This window comes from Macrobrachium rosenbergii, chromosome 11 (assembly GCF_040412425.1).
Source record: "Macrobrachium rosenbergii isolate ZJJX-2024 chromosome 11, ASM4041242v1, whole genome shotgun sequence".
NCBI lineage: Eukaryota > Metazoa > Arthropoda > Malacostraca > Decapoda > Palaemonidae > Macrobrachium > Macrobrachium rosenbergii.
In genome coordinates, this window is record NC_089751.1 from 10,109,712 (window position 1) to 10,128,918 (window position 19,207).

The window sequence follows — 19,207 nt, forward strand, 5'->3', positions numbered from 1 at the left end:
TGAGGAAGACTATAAAAGTTAATATACTTTATCAATTTCTTTTATCAAATTTTGAAATGATTTTGTGCATGCAGTTCCTTTCAGCCATGTTAACTTTCAAGTAATACGTTTCATTATATCTAAACTGCATTGTGTAAATTCTTATGCTACACTTTTCTTTATTCCATAACAAACTTAAGTAGCGGATGTGAATTTTGAAAAAATCTGTATAAATAAAGTTGGATAAAAATTGCAGTTTAAGCATCCTTTTCTTTTATGGGTCCTAGAAAGCCAAATTTAGCAAACACTTAGTTCTTACGTTTTCCATTACAGTTATGTTATGATCAACAACTGTTTTTTATTGTGATGATTGTTATGAGAGGTGAAGAGACAGTTGCAAATTAACTTAAGGTTTAGTTTTTTTTTTGTAACTCATCCCGTCATTCTAATCACTTTCCTTCGAGGGGCACAATATTAGTACATATGTTCCGGATGGCTATTTGTTTTATCCATGAGATTTATCTGAACTGTACAATGCTCTTTGTATGAAACTTGTTTGGTAAACTGGTATTGCATTCACTTGCAATCATTATTATAACTTTAAGGGTTCATCAAATTATATTCAAGCCTAAGATCAATAGCTAATCGCGAAAATATAAATAGCTAAAGTCCTTGAAATAAAAAAGATGCCGAATAAGCAAAAATATCAAACTAAATTAAATCTCTTGAAAAATCTAAATATCAACTTCCATGAGGCACGCAGTTTTGATTATTGTCAAACCCTTAGAATAATTCTAGGCTCATCATATCAATATCATCATTGTAATAATTATTATGCATTTTGGGTTCAAAAAAGGTGACAGGTGACACAAGTCGAATTGAAAATTTATCGCTGTAACCAACAAGATGTGTATAATATATATTTATATATATATATATATATATATATATATATATTGACACATCTTGTTGGTTATATATATATATATATATATATATATATATATATATATATATATGTGTGTGTGTGTGTGTGTATATATATAAATACATATTATATATAAATACATATATATATATGTATATATATATATATATATATATATATGTATATATTTATAAATATATATATATATATATATATATATATATATATATATATATATATATATATATATATATTTATATTGTAAAGAGTAGGACTCAATGAACATGCTAGTGAAGCATGCCATGAAGCCCATGACTTGCGAAGACAAGTTTTCTCCAAATTTCACATCTTGGAGGTAGAAGATAAGAAAAACTGATCAAATCTGCAATTTCCACACATCTGTGGGACTGAAAATCCAGACAGAATGAACGCTAACAAGAGAAAACTCAAAGGTAATAAGTAGCAAACAAGCAGAGGGATCCTCTCTAATGACGGACTTGTGCTGCTTTCAAATTGGCAGAAAAGTTTGGGTCAGTTATTCGAAGGAAAGCACCTTGTCCAACTCTCCCAAGAAAGCCATTGCCTGAAGAATCATCCTTGATGTGGGACGAGGAGGGAGGGGGGAGGGATAAGTCCTGCAAAATTACGATGGGTTTATTTCCCAGCCGACGTTAATGACAGATGAAAGGGAGTCATTTAACGAGTTTTCAAACAGTTGCCAAAATAGAAGATGAAAACAAGGCAAATTAGTAAGAATGACTTCGTCCTGGAAACTAAGAAATGAGCAAAGATTCGTCCGCCCAATTAACGACACTATCTAGAATAAAAGATCATCATTAATAGTCTCACACACCATCATGCGAGATTAATGCTAACTTTGTAACTGGAGTTATTTTTATACCGGTTTTATAGTCTTCTATGGTATTAAAAAAAACTTTGAATTTTACTTAAAATAGTATTTTGGGAGTCGAATTTTTCAACGATTTAACTAAACTATTAGCTTTGACCAAGCAATGAAAGGGATTGATTTTCGAACCTAATGGACGCAGTTGCAAGTGTGCTCGTATATATTCTTAACAAACCAGATATAATAATTATGATTAAAAGCTGATACAGTGATAGGAAATATTTGCATTACACGGTTATTCATTTTTATCTTGTTTTCATTTACAATGAGATTACACGGTTATTCATTTTTATGTTATCATTTACAATAAGAATGATTTAAATATCAAAGATGAAAGGTAAAGTAGTTAAATGTCATGTTTTTATACGTTTCACAATCAAAAGAGAAGGATTTTATGACACGTTATTATAACCTTGGGCGATTTTCTAACACGTTTTATTTCCTGAACATAGGTGTATTACACACATTCACAAATATATATGTACATATAATATATATATATATATATATATATATATATATATATATATATATATATATATATATATATATATATATATATGCATATGTATAATATATATACATAATGTTGTCTACCAGTTACTTTTTACCAGATACGTTTGTAATTTTAATAACCACAATACCCTCCTAACCCCTCAAATTTTTCACAATTTTTGGATATGCTTGCCAGTACTGAGCCTTAGATCAAAACGCAAGAATGTGAAGTAATTATGGTGTTCCAGTTCAGGGGCATGTGGTTATTATAATTACACACACACACACACACACACACACACACACATATATATATATATATATATATATATATATATATATATATATATATATATATATATATATATATATATATATGTATGTATGTATGTATGTATGTATATATATATATATATATATATATATATATATATATATATATATATATATATATATATATATATATTACACTAGTCTGAGGAATTATTATACAGAAATGTAATTTGGGTGCTCTAATAACTTCAATTTGACTCTACCTATTTTTGCACCCCCCCCTCCCCCTCATTATCAAATCTTTTTCTCGTTCTCCCCAGCCGGGTCCTTGGCCCTCTTTCCCAGGAATTACCAAAAACTTATTCTTTAGGCGTCCAAGCAAAGCGCGTACCTTCTTCTTTTGCATAAACCATCCAGTCCTACAAAAAACAGAGTGAGGAAACTTATTCCTAAAATGAATAGGGAGTGACAGGCAGGAAGTTTGACTGACAAACAAAGGCGAGCTGAGGTAGAGAAATGGAGCAAGAATAAACGAGAGAGTGATAGATCGAACAATGCTTGCACCTCTGGAAAAGAAGTAAATGGAATGCAAGGGGGGACAAGAAACATGTCGGGGTCGACGCAGTCATGAAAAATCACTTTGAGTGCTACCGAAATGAAAGATTTCGAATGCATATGTGTTCCCACTTCTCTCTTTCCGAATTTTCCATTTCAGACCTGAACTTTTCCCGTGCTGAATTCTAGAATACGTTGGTTTGCAAGTCAGAGAATCGGGTACATTGGAATGAAAGTACTGAGAAAGAATAATAAATAATCTCTCAAAATACATTTATACTTTTATCACCTATCTTTATCGAAAATTATCAGGACAGATCATGTTTCTTTAAAAATGTCTCTTTTTATTACCTTTAGGTTCTTTTAAGAGTGAAGACAAGAACATCACATATGTGTAACAAGCAAAATTTTCCAGGCTTCCTTACGATTGCAATATAATTCTTGCTGTAAAATTTTCATTTATCGAAACTTATTTTTAAGATTGTGTCAGTTTTAAGAAAATGGAATACTGGGTTTTTTAGTCTCCTATTTAGCTTCTGCGAAATGTATTGATGGAAAATACAAACATTGAAGATGGCGTATATTTAAGACGTTATCAGTTATTTTGTATGAACTTGATGGCGCGCGCTACGCTGCGCGGGGTAGGGGGTGTGGATGTGTCATGTCTCCCTACCTAACCCGTCCCCACCCGGGGCGGACAAACAGGTTTGCAGGAGGAGGGTGTACGTGTCATGTTTCCCCTACCCTCCCATTCCCTACCTACCCCGCCCCCACCCGGGGGGAAAATCAGGTTTGCAGGAGGAGGGTGGACGTGTCATGTCTCCCTTACTCTCCCAGTCCCCTACCTACCGCGCCCCCATCCGGGCCGGATAAACAAGACCCACTCTGATTTTATTATTATAGATGAAAAGAAATTATTTTCCTGCCATGCATCTTCTTTTGATGGTCCCTTTCTTCCTACCGTTTTGTTTGGCAAGACAGCTGTGCGTGATATAAGAGAATGAAATTGTAGTTCTAGCATACCAAGAACAATTTTTTTCTCTCTCTCTCTCTCTCTCTCTCTCTCTCTCTCTCTCTCTCTCTCTCTCATAATGAGACAAACAGATATTGCTGAATAGCAGGAAACAAGAACAAAAATGGAACATTTAATAGATTCCGTTGTTATCCAAACAACCAGAGTTGTGATGATTCCAAAGTTGCATTCTTGTAAAATTATTGCATTGTTCCCATTATGATACGGCGTCAGAAATGTGACACTTTTCTGCATTAAAAAAGGCTATTGAAATTACACAACACCTTTTTCATTTTCTTATCAGGATCATCATTTTAATTATTATTATGCATTTTGGGATCGCGAGCACCTCAGGTAACACAAGTCGTATAGAAAAATTGATCGTTGTAATCAACAAGATGTGTCGATTTTACAGATATCATTCAAATATATATATATATATATATATATATATATATATATATATATATATATATATATATATATATATATATATATATATATACTATATATATATATATATATATATATATATATATATATATATATATATATATATACTGTATATCTAAGGACTGAATGAACACGGTAGAAGAGCATGCCAAAATGCCCTTTCCTTTAACTTAAATAGAAAACAACTCCTCAAAATTTAACACCCTGGAGGTAGGAGATAAGAAGAACGGATCATATTTGCATTTCCCACACATCTGTGGGACTAAAAAGCCTGACAAAGTAAAAGCTAATACGAGAAACCTCAAAGGTAAGAGGTGTCAAACAAGCAGAGGAAGCCTCTATAATAATGAACATATGCTGACTTCAAATTGGAAGAAAGAACTAGGTCATTTATTCGAAGGAAAGCATCTGATTCAGCTCCTCCAAGGAGACCAATTCCAGAGGAATCATCCTTCATAAGAGACAAGGATAGAAGATAAGTCGTATACAATTACGATGGGTTTATGTTCGTCTCTCAACCCACGGTAGCGATAGATGAAAGGGAATCAATAATCGGGTTTTCAAACAGTTACCGGAATGTGAGACGAGAATGAGAAAGCAGTAAGAATGATTTGGTCTTGGAGGCTGAAAAATGAGCCAAGATTCGTCTCCCCGGTTAATAATACTATCTAGAATAAAAGACCCTCATTACTAGTCTTACATAAGATTAAGCAAGATTAGTGCTGCCTTTGTAATTGGAGGTGTTTTATATCGGCTTTCGAGCCTTCAGTTGCAGCAAAAACGATCAAATTCATTAAGATTCAACTTTTTTTTCTATAATAAACGTATTTTGTGAAACGAATCTTTCAACGATTTATCCAATGAAACTGATTGTTTTTTCGAACCTCGTGGACACATTTGCATGTATACTCGTATGTGTCCTTAGCAAACCAAACATAACAATAATGAATGAAAACCGCTACAAGAATACAAAATATTTGCATTGCACTGTTGTTCATTTTAACGTTTTTCATATGCATAGGGAGCGATTCAAGCATCAAAGATCAAAGGTAACGTAGTTAAATATCAATGTTTTTTCCTCTCATGATATACGCTTCACAATCAGAAAAGAAATGTTTTATGACACCTCTGTTATTATTGCCTTGGGAAATTTAATATAAAATGTTTTATATCATGGGCATAGGTTCAAAACACACACAGACACACAAACATAAACACACATACACACAATATATATATGCATATATATATATATATATATATATATATATATATATATATATATATATATATATATATACACTGTATTATAGTTAATGAAATATCCACTCTGCTTTAGTGTCTCACTCTATACCTCATTTTCACTCAGCCGACTCCTCTGCTCTCCTTCCCTCCAGAGATGATCCCAGGAAATACGAACTGACTGATTTCTTAGACATACAGTGAAAGCGTGTACCCTCTTCTGTTGCATAAACCATTCAGTCTTACCAAAAACAGAGTGAAGAAACTTATTCCTAAAACGAATAGGAAGTGATAGGCAGGAACTTTGACTGACAAGCAAAGGAGAGCTGAGGTAGCGAATTGGAGCAAGAATAGGAGAGAATGATAGATCGAACAATGTTTGCGCCTCTGAAAAAGAAATAAATGGAATGCAAGGCGGGACAAGAAACATGGTGGGGTCGACACAGTCATGAAAAATCACTTTGAGTGCTACCGAAATGAAAGACTTCGAACGCATATGCGTTCCCACTTCTCTTTTCCAAAATTTTCCATTTCAGACGTGAACTTTTCCCTTACTGAATTCTAAACGCACGATGGTTTGCAAGTCAGGGAATCGGGTACACAGGAATGAAAGCTCAGAGAAAGAATGATAGTCTTTCAAAATACAATTTTAATTTAACATGTGTCATCGTGAACGTATCGGCACAGATTCCGTTTCTGAAAAGAAGGGTTTAATATATTTTTTTTTACTATATTTAGGCTCTTTTCGTGATCTATAAGGGATTGACTTCGACTTGAGATCAGGGTTCTGAAACAAACAAAATATTCCAAGACTTTTCGATTGTAATACAGATATTCCTGCCAAATTTTATTTTATTGAAACTTATCGTTAAGAATGTGTGGTTCAGGCCAATCCCAGGCCTGTTTCCCTGGCCTGGCAGGAAACCTACCTCCCTTAAGGGAAGCAGTCCCTGAGGGGGGAAAATTCCCGAGCAAGGGCCCTCAAGGAATGGCATCCCTAGGGTGCTTTGGTGTCCCTCAAGCTTGTTGTTCAGGCCATTCTCAGGCCCACTCCCCTGGCCAGGCCAGAAAACTACCTCCCTCAAGGGAAGCAGCAACTGAGGAGGACCATTCCCTGGCAAGGGTGCCCTCAAGAAATGGCTTCCCCCAGGGTGTCTTGGGGACCCTAACTCTGGTTGTTCAGGCCTTCTCTGGGCCAGCTTCCTGGATTGGAAAGAAGCCTACCTCCCTCCAAGGAAACAGCCTCCGAGGAGGACCATTCCCTGGCAAGGGTACCCTCAATGGCAAGCTCTCTAGATTCCTCAGCCTTGTTGTTCAGGAACTTACCAGGCCAGTTTCACCTGTCCTAACAGGAAACCTTCTTTCTTTCAGGGAGGCAGCCTCCAAGGAGAACCATTCTCAGGCAAAGGTCCCATCAAGGGATGGCTTCCTTAGATTCCCTCAACTTTGTGGTTCAGGCCCTACTCCCCTGGCCTGCTTCCCCACCCTGGCAGGAAACCTGCCTCCTTCTAGGGAAGCAGACTCCAAGGAAGTCTGTCCCAAGGCAAGGATGCCCTTATGGAATAGCTTCCATAGGGGTGCCTTTCTGCACCATTATCCTCGTAGTTCAGACCCTTCTCAGCCCATTTTCCTATCTTGGAAGGAAGTCTGCTTCCCTCCAGGGAAACAGCCTTTTAGGAAGAAAACTACCTAGCAAGGGCGCCCTCAAAGCATGGCTTCACTAAGGTTTCTTCAGGCCTCTTATCCTGGTTTTTCAGTCCCTCCCCATGTCTGCATCCATGGACTGGAAGGAAAGCTACCTCCCTCTAGGGAAGCAGTCTCTGAGGAGGACCATTCTTTGGCAAGGGTAACCATAATGGAAAGCTTCCCTAGAGCCCCTCATCCTTGTGGTGCAGAACCTTACCAGGACCGTTTCCCTGTCCTGGCAGGAAACCTACCTTCCTCAAGGGAGGTAGCCTCCAAGGAGGACCATTCCCAGGCAAGGGTGGCTTCAAGGGATGGCTAGCCTAAGGCCCCTTACTATTGTGGTGCAGGACTTCCCAAGGGCCACTTCCCTGGCCTGGTATAACTCCTGCCTCCCTCTAGGGAAGCAAACTCTGTGGAGGATCATTTCCATGCAAAGTGCCCCCACAGGATAGTTTTCTAAGGTGCCTTGGAGCCCTTCACCTTTGTAGTTTAGCCCCTTTTCTTGCCTGCTTCCCTGGCCTGGCAGTATACATTATCTGGCATGGTGCCCTCATGGGCTGGTGTCCCTAGAACACCTCTGTGCCCCTCACCTTTGCAGCTCTGTCCCTTCTAAGGACTGTTTCCCTGGCCAGGCAGGAAAAATACCTCCCTCCAGAGAAATGGCTTCCAAAGGGAACATTTTCTGGTAAGAGTGCCCTCCTGGGATGGCTTGTCTGGGGCTCACCCATAAAGTTTAGGCCTTCCCCAGGCCCCATTCCCTGGAAAACAACCTGCCTCTCTCTAGGGAAGAAGCTTCCAAGGAGGACCATTCCCTGGTAAGGGTACCCTCAAGAAATTGCTTCCACACTGTCACCCTTGTGGCTCAGGCCCTCCCCAGGCCTGCTTCCCTGGCTTAGCAGGAAGCCTTCCTCCCTCTAGGGAAGCAAACTCTGTGGAGAACCAATCCTGGCGAAGGATAGCTTCTTTAGGGTTCCTTGGGAACCCTCACCCTTTTGGCTTAGGCCCTTCCAAGACTCAGTTCCTTGGCCTGGAAGGAAACCTGTCTCCCTCTAAGGAAGCAAACTCCGAGGAGGACTGTTCCCTGGTAAGGGTGCCCTTAAGAGATAGCTTCCCTATGGCACCTTGGGGCCCCTCATCTTTGTGGTTCAGGCCCTCCCCAGGGCTTGGCAGGAAACCTGCATCCCTCCAAGGAAACATCCTCCGAGGAGGACCTTTCCTTTACAAGGCTGCCCTCAAGAGAGAGCTTCCTTAGGGTGTCTTGGGCCCGCCCGCCCAACCCTTGTGGTTAAGGCTCTCCCCAGGCTCAATTCCCTAGCCTAGCAGGATAACTGCATCTCTCTGGGGAAGCAGATTCCGAGGAGGACCATTCTTTAATAAGAGTGCCCTCAAGGAATAGCATCCCTAGTTTTCGAAATCGTTGATCAGAGTCTGCCTCCCAGTTATGCCTAACTTCATAATAATAATGTTTTTATTTTCAAGGTATGTTTGCCATTAAATTTCGTCCATAATGTAGAACGTCCTTTACAGAAACAACATGTGTGTAATGAATTAAAGCGCTTGTTTCATTTTTGTTGCTGTTTTTGCTTTTAACCAGCCGCAGAAAGGTAAAAGAAGTAAACTCACTACAGAAGATTAGTAGGACTAAAATTCCGAAGGCTAAAAATACATTCTTCCAAATGAAGCCATCATATCAGTATTTCATATCTTTGTAACTTATAAAAAGCTTACGAGGTTTTTCTATTTTTTTCTGTTTTCCTAAAAAATTAAGGTGGTCTAACAAGGTTAGAAGAAATGAGCTTCACTCACTTTTTCTCCACAGTACAATATTTCTTTACAGATGGCCACAAGTTTAGAGGTATCGCAAAATACTACCGCGCAAATGCAAGGCATGTAAAACGTTTCAAAATATATTTAGATCAATAAACAAAAAGACCTACGAGTTTAGAATATATTCCAAAAATAGATTAGATATTCGAGAGAATTTCGAAAGTATTGTCTAAGTCAAGAGAAAATGAGCGATTATTAAGAACATCTTGATCATTATTATTATTATCACATCATTATGCCTATGTTCTTAGAGAGATGTTCAAAAAGCACATTATTTATCAGATATACTTCTGTGGAATTCAAAATGAACCCAAGGAGGAAGAGGCCAAGTTTAATACGAAAAGAGTTAAGAGTAAACGAATAATCAAATATATTACAGCTGCAGAAAATAAGAAATTACTATTAAAAAATGAAGTTTGCCTCAGTATATCTCAGGAATGTAAATTATCTGATTATGAATATTTTATGCTGTAGTGACTTTGCATGGTTTATTGGCTGAAGAATAATAAGTACAGTATCTATTTTAATTTTGTAATGTAAGAAAAAACCGACGAATCGGGACTATTTATCAGATATTGTGAATGACAATAAATATGTCAAACGGTGCCGTAGAAAGATTTTTGGCGATTTAATAGCGTGTAAGCTAAATGACGGAATAAAAGTACGAAATGCCCGTTTTATTTCAAAGGGCCAGTTACCTCCGCAAAAACAAATAAAATATGCGATGAAGTTTCTTCGGCGCAATCGAGTTTTCTGCACAGCCGCTACAGTGTATAATCAAGGCCGACGAAAATAGATCTATCTTTCGGTGGTCTCGGTATAATGCTGTATGAGCCGCTGCACATGAAACTTTAACCAAAGCCCGGTGGTGGCCTATCCTATATCGTTGCCAGTAACACGATTATGGGTAACTTTAACCTTAAATAAAATAAAATCTATTAAGGCCAGAGGGATGAAACTTGGTATGTTTGATGATTGGAGGGTGGATGATCAACATACCAATTTACGGCCCTCTAGTCTCAGTGGTTTTTAAGATCTGAAGGCGGACAGAAAAAGTGCGGACGGACAGACAAAGCCGGAACGATAGTTTTCTTTTACAAAAAAACTAAAAAGCATGAACACGCAAGTAGCCTTTTAGGACAAAAAAAAAAAAAAAAAAAAGGATTCACATTCGGCTCACAGAGAATGAGGAAGTAACTTTTTAAAAGACAATGATGAATCCTCGACGGATCAAGAGTACCCATTAAGATTACTGACAGTTTTGCAGGAACCACAGGCTTCTATCGGGATTTTTTCCTAGAGGAGGATTACCGAAAGGGTACCAGGAAATACCGGGATTATGATTTGTGCTTTAGATCAATTGTCATTTAAATGGTGGAATTTCTGCTATAGATACAATTATGAAAAAGAAAATGGCAAATCATAAAATAAGTGTATGGCAAAAAGTATGCTTAATTTTCGTGTTAGTAAACGATTTCGGCCAGTCAACCCTATGACAGTAAAAAGAGAGAGTTGGAGAGGCTGGACAACAAGATGAAGATATTCAGAAAATAAAGGAGAGGAAATACGAGGAATTGAATGTGGAACTGGGGGAAAACCCCTGCAGTTGCACTAAGATGTAACTGTTAGTGATGTTGGACAGCAAGACTGAAGGTTGAAAGAGAGAATGGAAGTATAGCAAGGCTAAAAGGTGTGAGCTGCTAGGGGTCGAAGGACGTTGCAAACACCCTTCAGCAATGCTTATAGTGCACCACGTAGGCTGCACTGACGGCACTGACTCCCTACGGGGAAGAAATCAAGCATAAAATTTTTATGCTGATCAAGACAGTTTAAATTTACTGTAGGTATCGTGAATACGTAAGTTCTTTTTACCTGACTTTAACACTATGATATTTCATTCAAACCCTTTCTATTAATTATCCCTTGCCCATGACATTGCTTCATTATTCCATTTGGGGCAAGATTTCAATTTCATTCATTTATTGCAATATCGAAGTTCTAGTGATCCGAATTCCCAGCAACCTTTGCATGCAATACAACGTTAATAATATTCGTAATAATAATTCAGTAGGCGAACGAAGAATCTGTGCCATTTATTCTAAAAAAATATAGGCTTTGAATTTGCGTATATGAATTCTAACATTGAAGGTGAGCTAAGAGCAAACATGAGAAAAGGTTCCTTAATTAATTTAACATTTACTTTACTTTATTTGAGGATTCCCTGAAAGAATGGTGCTCTTTTATCAGTAACTTGAAAACAAACTTTTATATTCCGGTTTATTTGAGTACAGATCACTATAAGCTAAAATATCATGAATTGAATATTCCAGTAAGGGGCAAATGTTACCCCTCAATAAGCACAAACTATGTGAGAGTTCAAATATCAAGAGAGTGACAGCGTTAAGAGGAAAAGGAAACAAGAGACATTTTTAGGGTAAATTTATGAAAGGATTTCCTGAAAGTGTGCAAAATGTACCCAGCTTAATTGCTGCATCAAAATATGTGTATTTGTACTAGTTGTTACTTGATTTTTAAGCTGTTCATTTTTCCCTTTTATTGAAGCTTTCGTATTGTATGATTTTGTTTAACAGAAAAATCCTCATATAATGTCATGAGTTTACATATGAAACACGTTAAGCCGATTTTTGAAATTGTCAGCTTTGCGTCCATTCTAGCTGCCCTTGTTAAATTTTATTGATCCTGAAAATCTTCTTATGAGAAATCAAGGGAAAGATAAACTGGAGTATGTCCTACGATACCCAAAACTCTTTTTGGTTTTAAATGGATTGCTGTCATTAACAGACTGAGAATGAAGCATATAAGAAAGAAAACCTAGACCTGAAAAAATCTAGAAAAGGAGGAAGGGAAAAGTTTGGGTCTTAACGCTGTGGAGACGGCAGATCTACCTCGTGAAGGATGGAAAGTTATATGGTTGAGGAGTGATAAAAGCTTTCATCAGCCGTGTAATTCGATGAATACAGATTTCTAAAGAATGAAGGTCAGAATAAGTGGAATGGTGAATCTTATGAGGCTACCTAGGAGAACGAAGGACTCTCCTTTAGCTCAGTTGAACAGTAACGGAAATGCCACCTACAGGAAAAAGACAGAAGGCACCTTTAGAAAGGATGTTGAGAGAAGAAAATAAGGACAAAGTCATAGATAGACAAATTGCCTTTCAGTCAGTCCTGCTGAGAAAGGAGAGAAAAGACAAGGCCCCAAAATGAGAGGAACATTCACAAAACAGAAAAATACTAGCCTAGAGATAGGGGAGGGAGATATGTTGTGCCAATAACACATCAAGTAGGATACAGGCTAGTATACAGTTAAAAATATGTGTGAAAGGAGAATTACAGCGATAGTTAAGATAGCCTTGTGGCAGACATTCTCAAGTGCCTTAAAGAATTCAAGAGCAATTGCCAAAGAATTTTTAAACTCCTCCAAAGAAGATGAGATAAAAACGAGTCTCCTGTAGGCGAAAGCTTTCTTGGTGACCCAAAAGATAAAAATTGGATGCGAGGTGTTTAAGAAAGGTGAGTAAAGTTAGCAGAACTTTACCAACAGTAGAAGCAAAAGAATTTGAGTGGTCACATTTCCTTTGAATGAACAGGGCTAGTTCATGTTCTGAATAGGAAGAGTACGTGCAAGATGAAACACAAAAGATGATGCAACAGCAGCCAACTCGTCCACACGATTCTTAAGATATCACGCGGGTATATGACACAGGCAAGATGCATCACTAATGTTAAAGAACTCTCTAACATTACAGATCTTTGAGAAAAGATTAAGTATTATATAGGTTTAGGGAAGTTTAAGAAAGGAGAATTAGGAACACTGTATGTTCTGTAAAAGGGGTCGATAGAATTGATAGGATGTTAGTACGAGGAAAATTCTTCTTACACCACTCTCCTTACTTTGTCAGAGGAGCAGGAACAGTCAGCGCAGTGGTAAGATTGAGAGAAAATAGGACTTATGCTTTAGTAACAGTGTTCGAGACCTCTTCGGAATAAATGCCATAAGATAATGATCTCAGCTCCATGACAACATTTTTTATGGAAAATGAACGCGAAAGGAATGTTTAAATCAAGAGTTTTAGAAGGAAGGACAAGAGGGAGGAGGAAGAAGTACTGGCTGGATAGTGTAAAGGGGTGTTAAATCGACAGTATATATATATATATATATATATATATATATATATATATATATATATATATATATGTGTGTGTGTGTGTGTGTGTGTGTGTGTGTGTGTGTGTGTGTGTGTGTATACATATATATATATATATATACATGAACAAAACATTTTAAATATAAACGATTGTTTTAGCAAACACTGTGTTTTCGACAGTGATAACCAGTGATATGTAAGAACTTTCGAAGTGATAAATCGATTTATTGACCTTTGAAATGACAAAGTGAGAAGTTATTCTTCTTTACAGACATAATCAGGGAAAAGGAAATCCATGTCAGACCATTTAAAGAGCTGAGTGAAATTGCAGACATGACGTGCAATAAAATCATAATTTACGTTACGTGATTAAGCGTAGTACGTTCTTTGCGAAGAACAAAACATGTGATAAAATGTTTTGAATTAAGTCGTTTTACAGTAATGCTCATTAGATTATTAGAAACAACTAATCGTTGAAGTTTGTGAGAGAATGAATATTAAATCTGACACGTCTGAAGTTTGGAGACATGATTTAGTATGATACAGAAGATATGACCAAGAAACATCTTTTAGATGTCGAAACATCATCCGAGGCAGCCAGAGCTCCAAAAGCCTGTCTCAAGCCTCAATAAAAAATAGAGGAATCGAGAAAATTAAGTTCATTGTGAATACTGAATTGTTGTAATTCTCTGGTTCCGTACAAAACTTAGCCAAGACTATCAGGAAAACATTTATAAAAAAATTAAAACTTTAAATATTTAAAATCATACCAATAATAATATAATGCATTCAGTAAAGCTAATGTAGCGGTTTCGACAATAGGATGAATAATGCGAGATGAAAGGACAAGGTAAAATTGAGAGAAGAAAAAATTAAGTTTTTTCGGTGAAGAAAAGGTGTTCAACTAAAAATTAAAACACTCTAATACTGGAGAGAGAAAAAATGATTGGTTTGAGGAAAGGTTAGATTCCAGCTTCAATCGTCTTGGTTCACACTCCCCTCCCCCCTTCGTCCCTACCCTTCTTACTTCCTCCCAGTTTCTCCCCAACCTTCTCCTTCCCTCTCCTTCTTTGTTGATAACATCCCTGAAACATGGAAAAATGCATATAGAATTATATAAATATACATTCCATCAAAAATTCCCCCAACAATAAATTTATCGCATAAACCGTTGCAGCGTCTGATGCATAATTACTTTCCTGTACCCCTCGATGAAGAAATAGACAAAGATACTCTACATTCTTTTGACTTGGAGCTATTAAAATCCACGAAAAATTCGTTCTGAATTCCAACCAACGGTAAAACAATTCAAGAACGATTTCTCATGCCTACTCACCTTCATTGATATTTTCTTTTGAATCGCTAACTTTTCTTTCCCAGAATACGGGATGAACTCCGGGGGAAAGGATGTCCCAGAAAATCTTCCCTCGAACTGGAAACGACCCAACACACGAAAAGAAAGAAACTGCTACAGTTAAAAGAAATCACGGCCTTCATGTATAAAACACTGGGGGCGTCGTGAAGCTACACAAAAGCCATAGAAACGTTGCGTTGGAAATGTTGGCTTCTCGAAGGTAAGAGCAACTTTTCACGACTTAACAATTAAAAGGTACACCAGTAGTAAGAAATTTTTGTTTAGAGTGTTAACTTCAGATGGCATAGTTTAGGTACGCTGATTAAATTGTGAATGTGACTCCTTTTAACTTTGGTATGAATCGCTTTTTACATGAACTAGATGAACAGGTTCGGTGTAAAAAATTCTAAGCAGGAACCATTTCTTAGATGTTTATCGGACTGAAAGTTTCATTAGCCTAAGTGGTTCAGGTAAGATTCATATCGAGATAAGCCAGATTCATTCTAGATTAAATCTGCGAAGCAATCTTCAAGGTGAAAAGGTGTTGGGAGGATCAGAAATTTAGCATTAAGTCGATGTCCACTTAAAACTGGACTGGTGCAAATGTCAACGAATTTATATCCGATCGATTACAAAAAAAAAAAAAAATTGTGCGATTCAGTTTTTAGGCTACATTTCTTAAATGTCAATGTAAAGAAAAATGGAATTACAATTACATACTGAATCAATATGATAAATTGTTGAAGGAAACGGGCATATCACTGTGAATAATAGATATTTGACGCAACGACTTTTGCCATCTTTATATCAGCATTGCCAGCACCCAAATAGCTCATCAGCAGGTGATCGATGAAATAATCTTTTAAAAACTAATTTTGTATTTTGAATAACTGACTAACACTTACACTTAATGATGAGAGCCAAGTGTTTCCGGAAAAAATTAATCAGAAGCTTTAGTAAGAGACAATTCGTTAGTAATGAAAAATTTAAGAAAATCCCTCTCATATCATCATTTTAAATTTCATGTTTCAATATAGTTGACAGTCAGACAGAGTTTACTGTACGTTACACTTATTTTTTATTCAGAAAACCCAATGTTCAGAGCTGGATATTGGTGGCTGATGACGTATAAAAACGTGACGTGAAGTACTGGTGACGATGGTGTTAGTGACTTGTGGAAGTTCTAGCCGCATGAAAGTGGTCGCTCTGTGGTAGAAAATTTGCTGAAAATAAGTAAATTATGAAGATCTTAAATGAAACATGTATAAATTCGTATGAACATACATTATGCTGCTTAATGTTTATTTTAACACGGCCAGGTATTTGTATAATTACTAAACAGTCATAATTATATCAGCTTGCGTGTATTTTGTGACTGCATCTCAGTAACTACAGGAGAATGCGCAACTGCTTGAGTATGTTCTTTAAAATTAACTTGACCGCTAGTTACTCAGTTAAATATGAAGAACGGTTGTCACCTAATGAATTCTTGTATGTTCCGAGAGCACTGCTGAGAGAATCGGATACATAATTTAGAATCAAACACAGTGCACCAGCCGCCCCCTCTCTCTCTCTCTCTCTCTCTCTCTCTCTCTCTTACCGTAACAGGAAATAGCTTTCTTGTTTTCGTTGTCTTTCATCTTTATGCGAATGGACCTAGTTTTCAAGTTACCTTTTCTTTGTCCGATAACAACACTCTGATGTTAGTCTGAATAAAAACAGACATGTCGGTCAGACAACAAACATCCATGAAAGTGTGGGTTGACATTTTTCCGATGACGAATGAAAATGGAAACGAATGATTTTTTCTCGCTTCTGCTTTCAGTTTGACTCTATTTCTCTCACTCTGCCACCTTTTCTGGATCAAGGCTGAACAAGTGTAGTGTTCTTGTTCGCTAAGATTTCAGAAAGGAAGGTGAATTTCAATGGCTTGGCATATTTCCCTAGCGTGGATGAGGCATTCCCCAAGTGCTTTTGTAAACAAATATGTAATGTAAACTCAGAAAAAAAATGTCGATAGCTAAATTTAATTTGTACGAATTTTTTTATATTCCTACCAGATACATTTCCAAATATATTCGGAATGTTCAGTTTCTGATCATTTTCCAGACATGTTTACATCTAGACCTGAAATAAATAACTATTTTGAGAAATAAAAAGAGTGTTCTCAATTTTGTCTCCAGTGCGTGTATGTAGTTGACAACATAACCACTTATTTCGTGCCTTTCGAATCTGTAATGAAATAAAGGACACGTGATCATAGGCCTGTACATGTACTTTTCATTCACGTACTTTCACCATGTAAGTTTTGCGCATATTTTTATTCTCCCTATGAGTTTTACGTAATATACAGTAGGTCTTGCTTCTTTCACAAAAATCTTTCTTTTATTGTATGACGCCTTCCTCCTGAAAAAATTCATTTATTTATTCTAATAGCCAGCCTCCGTCATTATAGGTTCTTTTCCAAATGTGAATACATCTATATTTGAGAGGCTATGTATTTTTAAACAAGCACAGGAGACCTTATACCTAAATTAAAAGGCTTCTGAAATAACTTAGACGTCAGGGTTACGTTGTAATTACTCTCAAAGACGGCATATTTAGTGGATGAATTACAAAATATATAAGAATAAATTTTGCATAAATTCTGGAAAGAAAACACGGAACGAAAACATAAAAACAAAACTTGCCCAAATTACAGCCATTTGGAGGCGAGAGGTGAAAAAGCGATCACATCTTTATGCAAATGAACAACGTACAGTGCAATTAGGAGTAGATATAATTTGTTGCGCTTCATTGAACACTGGGTTAATGAGCTTACCTTAGTAATTGACTTTTCTCTATCTGATTATCGGGTTGCATGCTTGCACTATGCATTTCGATACTGCCTTAGAACTATTACAATGGCCTTTTTATATGAGGAACAGAGAGAATCATTTTTGTTTTATTTTTTACCGTTTATATAAATTTTATTGTGATTCTTCTTTTTCCTTTACTGCCATTAAATCACCATAAATGTACATAACAGTATAGAAACATACACACGCAAAGACCTATTTCATTTGTAACCAGTGGATGAAATGGCAGGAACCAAACCCACTCGGTCTAGGATACCAAAAATTATTGCATAGCCCTGTCAAATAAAGAAAAGGAGGCCTTCATCAGCATCACGTATAAACTACCTTATTAACACCTTCCAGACCTTTCCATTTTTATTCAGCAGCCCAAATTTCGCTTCCATTAAGCAAGTATGGCTAACCACTCCCTCTTACATTTGCCTTGTCTCACTTTTTTTATTTATCATTCTTAGGGACCCAGTAGCCTCCTTAATTCACCCATTTTGAAATCCGTAAAATTTACCATTGAAAACAGAATGAAGTAACGGCTTCAGAACTCCACTTGCGGAACTAATAACAACTCTTAAAGACAGACCGCTGCCTGGAAATCACCTTTGCCTTACACCAATCACTCTCCAGTCTACACATTTCTAGGTTCCTGAAAACTTATATCTACACCATAGGTCTTCTATACTACTGTATACTTCACTCTCCAGTCTACACATTCCTAGACTCCTGAAAACCTATATCTTCACCACAGACCCTCTATACTATAATCTATACTCTATACCCACGTAAGATTTCTCTAAATGCATGCGTTCAGCATCCAAATTCTAAACTTTTCCCGGGGCATTTTGTCTAAGCAATATCTTTAATTTCTAAGCAAGTGCTCTGCTTTCCCTGAAAAGATGTCTTGTATCAGTCTCATCCAATCGAGCCGTCTTAATAGCTTCCCTGGTATGTTCAACAAGCCATAATAGCAGTTTTTACGGCTTTATCTATCCCATATTCCTTCATAAAAAAGGACACATTATTTTAGTCACCCATTCCAAGGAATCCTTCTCTCACTGAGACTTCACACACAACCTATTCCCTGAGTTTCTCAGCCTGTGGTAAACGTCTCACTGGTGGTTAACAATAAGGACACGGTGTTCACAAGATTGCAAGCAGAAAAAATCATCGTTTGACGGTTTGCTGATGAAGATGTGGAGATATAAAAGAATGTTGCGTAAATTCTACAAAAGTAAAAATACCAAATCGTACTAGAGGAAATTTTAAATCGTTTGAAAGCGATCAAATACAGAAACAGTACTACCTAGTAAGGTTATTCGTGTACAGGTGAGACCTAGAGTTATTTTATGTACTTATTAGATTCACCGAAGTTAAGGAATTTTTATTGCTTATTTATACTACCGTAACAGGACTGTCAAAAATGATGCGAATATTTTAATAATTTTCAGTCTGAATTATGATTAATACAATACGTCAAGTGTT